Source organism: Aquarana catesbeiana, linkage group LG08, assembly GCF_042186555.1.
Source record: "Aquarana catesbeiana isolate 2022-GZ linkage group LG08, ASM4218655v1, whole genome shotgun sequence".
In the NCBI taxonomy this organism is placed as follows: domain Eukaryota; kingdom Metazoa; phylum Chordata; class Amphibia; order Anura; family Ranidae; genus Aquarana; species Aquarana catesbeiana.
In genome coordinates this window covers 262345795-262351794 of record NC_133331.1, presented here as the reverse complement: position 1 = coordinate 262351794, position 6000 = coordinate 262345795, and the positions used below count along the sequence as shown (strand labels likewise).

The 6000-nt window shown below is 51.9% G+C and overlaps 1 pseudogene; it reads left to right on the top strand.

Annotated features, from left to right (window-relative positions):
* The first annotated feature begins 743 nt into the window (after positions 1-743).
* LOC141106733 (uncharacterized) overlaps positions 744-6000 on the top strand; it is a 46075-nt pseudogene continuing 40818 nt past the window's right edge.

Genomic DNA, 6000 nt, shown 5'->3' with positions numbered 1-6000 from the left:
GTTAACCCCTGCCTTACTACGTCCCCCTGCACCCAGCTGGGTGGGGAATGGTAGGGAGGAACATACCCCTCATCCTCTGCAGTTAACCCCCGCCTTACCACATCCCCTTGCACCCGGCTGGGTGGGGGATGTCAGGGATGCACATACCCCTCACCCCCTGCAGTTAACCCCCGCCTTACCACGTCCCCCTGCACCCGGCTGGGTGGGGGATGTCAGGGATGCACATACCCCTCACCCCCTGCAGTTAACCCCCGCCTTACTGCATCCCCCTGCACCCGGCCGGGTGGGGGACGGTAGAGATATGCATGCCGCTGACCCCCACCTTACCGCATCCCCCCGCACCCGGCCGGGTGGGGGACGGTAGACATATGCATGCTGCTGACCCCCACCTTACCGCATCCCCCTGCACCCGGCTGGGTGGGGGGGATGTTAGAGCTGCGCATGCCGCTCACTCACTGCCACTGACCCCCGCCTTCCCACATCCCCCTGCACCCGGCAGGGTGGGGGATGGCACTGCTGGACATGCCTCTCACCCCTTGCGTCCTCACATCTCCCTGCGCCCGGCCGGGCGGGAGATGACCGACGGTCGCCTGCTCGCATCCCCTCATCACTGTTATCTGACCATCAGCAGCTCCCTGCGCCCGGCTGGGCTGGAGCTTCCTTCCGGACGCCCGCTGCCACAGCCTCGCCCCAACATCTCCCCGCGCCCGGCAGGGCGGGAGATTCCCATTGGGGGCCGGCCGATGCGACCTTGCACCTGCCCGCTACGCGGCACCATCTTCCTGCGCCCGGCAGGGCGGGAGATGCACGCACGCCATGCCGGGGATGTGGGCTGTGCCCGCTGCAAGCCCTCCATCCGGGGTCTCCGGCTGCTCCAGATGCTGCTCGGCTGCCATCCTTGGCTCTCAGGGTCGGGGGCCAGACCGCCCCCTCTGGACCTATCCTTCCGCCAGCATCCTTTAACTTCACGAGTTGTCGGCTTCCTTCGAGGCGATGACGTCCTGCTCCTCCCACGGACGACCCTGTACCGGGTGTTCCTCCTGGACCTGCGGTTGGTCACCCTTCTTCTTCAGCTGCATACCCGCGACTCAGTGAGTATGATCGTGACCTGATTTGGGGTAGGTCGGGTGACGCTGCCTTATCGGGTCCGCCGGACGAACACATTGTCACGGTCATAAAATCAGTCCTGCCTCGCATTGGGTGTGTCGGGTCCGTCCTGTAGATCGGCCTCTTCCACGTGGCGCTTTGTGGGCGCTTTCGCCTACTGGCACGCACCTTTCATAAAGCTCATTTGTTTAACAGCGGGTGCCGTGAATTGGTATAACCGGCTTCCAGCTGACATTAATCACTCACGCAATTATATGTTCACGTGGGTCTCCAACATTAGCTTTATATATGTTTTTTATTTCCATGTATGCCAGCTATGAGTAAGCACTCGTCATGAGTGCAAAAGGCGTCAGCTGATCTATACACTTCTGTGGTAGTGCTTTGTATACTTCTGTGATCCAGCTTTTTATTAATAAAAGCACTTATCATCAGACCGGTGTGCGGCTTCCAGATTTCCTCGTTCTTTTCGGAAGACGTCAAGGATCAAATCTGGCATTGTGAATTTATGGATTTCTCCGTGAGACGATCGACAAATCCCATCAGGTTGACGTGGCGACCAATGCGAACAATTCAAGCAGCTTCCTCTGACATCCGGGAACTGGTTGCAAGGGTTCTGTTCTTATGCCGGAGTGCTTTACGAGCGTTTTCCGGAGTTCGCTGCATCACTTTCTTGCTATCTTGATCTCATTTGGGGTACCTACAAAGTGTATGGGGGCCAGTGTTGGTTCCATTACGACACCCAGTTTCGCAAAAAAAAAAAAAAAAAAAAAAATGGCATCAAGGAAGGAGTTCCGCTTGATTGCCAGGATGGTAGCCTGTGGTTATGGCTTATTTGCCCCCACAGGCCTTCGTCCGTTCAGCCTCCAGCCGGTGTTCCCTCTGGAGCGCCGGATGCCTCCAAAAAGGCCTCTGCTGGGTTTTTTACTGAGAGCCACTGCAAGTGGTACACCGCGTGTCGTTTTAAGCACGAGTGCTCATTTTGCCGGGGCGCTCACCCAGCCAGCTGGTGCTTCCACAAGGGAAAACAACCTCTTTCCCGGCCGGGGGGCCAAGCCTGACATTTCTAAACCAGAGGACCCCAGTGATCATCTCAGAGATGCTTCCCTGGCTAGACCGGTACTCCCCCCCCTTCATAGTGAAGCCTTGATCTTGAGGGACGGTTTAGACCGTGGCTTTTGGATCCCCTTTTACTCCTTCGAATGTGCCGGCACGGCACCTAATTCCATGGGCTGAGCTATTTCTTGTTACTTCCACCTGTTGGGATGCTACTTTCAGGGAAGATATTTTTGACATGGCCCCCCCCCCCCCCCCCCATGGGCTGTGCAATACAACTTCAATCTTTGCTGGGTCAATTGGTCTTTACCTTTCCGCGTCACCCGCATGGGACTGGCTTTCTGTAGACGTCTGGCATGGGCCACAAAGGGGGTGGCTGTCCCCCACCATTATATCAGTATCACCAAGCCCATGACTTAGGGGACGTGGCTGCCCTTCCTCCAGTCCTACAACGGCCAGTCATGTCGGTTGCTGGAGGAGGTAATGAACACACAGCTGGAGCTATATACCGATGCAGCAGGTTTCTGTGGTTTTGGTGTTTTTTCCAAGGGGAGTGGTCTGCTGATTGTTGGCCGGCCTCATGGGCCCGCATGGATCTTTTGCGCAATCTTACACAGCTGGAGCGTTTTCTGATTATTGTCGCCATTGAGCTGTGGGGTGAGCGGTTGCACAATCGATAGGTGGGTTTTTTCTGGTCCGATAATATGAGCGTGGTGCAAGTGGTCAGTCAACAGTCTGCCAGATCCCCTCTGGTCATGTCGTTGCTGCGTTTTTGGGTTTTAAAGTGCCTGCAGTTTAACGTTTTCTTAGAGCTAGGCATGTCCCTGGAACTGCTAATGATATTGCCGATGCTCCCTCTCTTTCACAGCTCCATCATTTCCGCGCCCTTGCCCCGTCGCTTCCCCGGAGGGCCTCCCTGTCCGGCCTACTTGCGGAACCTCGTTTTTGAGGTTTGCCAGTCTTCTGGGTGTCGCCTTCCCGTTGGACGTGGGCGTCGTACTGCCGGGTGTGGGACAAAATGGGTTCAGGCGTCGGGTGGTCATTTTTCCATCTCGTCTTCACGGGTAATATGCGTGGTTTTATTTCTTACCTTGTTTATTTACTGCAAGAGGTTCTTCAGGTTGCCACGGTTTTGTTGGCCATGCCTTCTTTGTCCTTCTTGGTTTTCAGCTCCTTGGGTGAGAAGACATCACAAAAGCGTTTCTGACCCGTCGGGGCCTGCGGGGTTGGAGGTGTGCGACTTACTCCCCCGATTCCCGGCGTCCGGTTTCCCTCCCTCTTCTCTCCGGTATCCTTTCCCTGTTGCCGTCTTTTTGTTTCCCCATTTGAGACGCTTCTCTTCTGGATCATGGAAGATTCCTTCATTTATTGGGCCGTGCGTCGGTTCGGAGCTACGGGAAGAACTGGGGGTTTTTACCTATGATCTCGACCGGATCCGCTGGCTTGGGCTTCATGGTTTACGCTGGCCTCGGGTCCTTCCAGAGTGTTTACGCATTCGGTCCCATGTGACTGGCCCCATCATCTTGATTCTTCACGCTGGGGGAATTAGGTGGGTTATACACGTTCTATGTCTTGATCTCTGCCATCAAGCGGGACATTGCTCAATGCTATGCAGTTGACACCAATTTGGTGCCCATCTGGTCGGAAATTGTGCCTCGCCTGCTGTGGGCAAGGGAATTACCTGCTCCCACCCCCACATGGCCAGAACGCTTCCGTCCGAAAGTGAACGCTCAGGTCGCTAAGTTTGTTTGGCAAATAGGGGGGGTTCGTCATCAGTCACAAGGATCTGGAGGGTAATAATAATGATCTGTTGAGACTGGATGGCCTTCACCTTAATGGCATTGGGTTGGATATATTCAATCTTGGCCTGCAGCGAGGTGTGGAACAGGTGCTGGCTGCGGTGGGGCGCACGTCAGTTATTAACTGACGGGCGTTTGGCGGTTTTCTTGACCTTGCCAGCAGTTAAAGTTGCTGTAATGGGCTATGCCCTTGATGGAAAATTGGAAATAGGCTGTCTGTCCAGCACTTATGGTAAGGACAGGCCCCACTTCCCTAATTTGGTTAAGTGCTCACAGTACGACTGTGACTGGTACTGGTTAAATATGTTCACCACTTCCCTCTTTTGGTTAAGTGCTCACAGTACGACTGTGACTGGTACTGGTTAAATATGTTCACATGTTATGTGTTGGAATTTAATAAAGCTGTGGCCTTGCCCTTTCCAACCTAATGGTTGTAAGTGTCTTATTTAATGGAGTGAAGGGCAAGGGTGGTGGGGGATTTTATCCCTTGGTGTTAAGTTAAGTGGGACCTAAGCCCATTGCGCCTCAGCAGTCATGAAGGCCTCTTGAGCCCCCTAGGGAAAGAGAGCCTTGACTGATGGGGGCATGGCTAGGTGTGTAACAAGTGGAACGATTGGTTGGGACATTGGGATGGGATGGGCCTGAGCTCAGGAAATCGTGTGCCCCAGGGAATTCTGGGTCTTTCGGAAGAGTCGTTGGAAGAGCTGCCCACCCTCCCGCCCCCTTTTTTCCTATGTTTGGTATGTCACAGCTTGCTGCGGTTTTCTTGACCTTGCCAGCAGTTAAAGTTGCTGTAATGGGCTATGCCCTTGATGGAAAATTGGAAATAGGCTGTCTGTCCAGCACTTATGGTAAGGACAGGCCCCACTTCCCTAATTTGGTTAAGTGCTCACAGTACGACTGTGACTGGTACTGGTTAAATATGTTCACCACTTCCCTCTTTTGGTTAAGTGCTCACAGTACGACTGTGACTGGTACTGGTTAAATATGTTCACATGTTATGTGTTGGAATTTAATAAAGCTGTGGCCTTGCCCTTTCCAACCTAATGGTTGTAAGTGTCTTATTTAATGGAGTGAAGGGCAAGGGTGGTGGGGGATTTTATCCCTTGGTGTTAAGTTAAGTGGGACCTAAGCCCATTGCGCCTCAGCAGTCATGCTCTCTGTCACAATCTGCAAAGAATGTGGTTGTGCGGGGCTCTGCCCACCGGGCCACATCATTCATTTACAGAGTTCTGTGAATGAAAAACGACAAGGTCTGGCAACCTTTGTTGCTGTTGGCTTGTAGTTCTCAACGAACTACCACTGTGCTGTTGAACACCATGGTAGTTCATTGATGCTTCCTGTTATTAACTGCTTGGCCATATTATGTACAGCCAAACAGCTTACACACAGAGTCCGCAAGAGCCCTGGCATTGCACCCACGGTCTACTGATCGTGAAATGCTTTCCAGGCTCCCAATAAAAAAGAAAATTAATGCAAGCTTTTTTACCTGCAAAAATATGTGCATTTATTTATTTTTAAGGTGAACTTATCCTTTAAAGGGCTAGTGACCTTTTAACCACTTCAGCCCCGGAAGGATTTACCCCCTTCCTGACAAGAGCACTTTTTACAATTTGGCACTGCGCCGCTTTAACTGCTAATTGCGCGGTCATGCAATGCTGTACCCAAACGAAATTTGCGTCCTTTTCTTCCCACAAATAGAGCTTTCTTTTGATGTTATTTGATCACCTCTGCGGTTTTTATTTTTTGCGCTATGAACGGAAAATGACCGAAAATTTTGAAAAAAATGACATTTTCTACTTTTTGTTATTAAAAAAATCCAATAAACTCAATTTTAGTCATACATTTAGGCCAAAATGTATTTAGCCACATGTCTTTGGTAAAAAAAAATGTCAATAAGCGTATATTTATTGGTTTGCGCAAAAGTTATAGCGTCTACAAACTAGGGTAAATTTTCTGGAATTTACACAGCTTTTAGTTTATGGCTGCTTATGTCATTTCTTGAGGTGCTAAAATGGCAGGGCAGTACAAACCCCCCCCC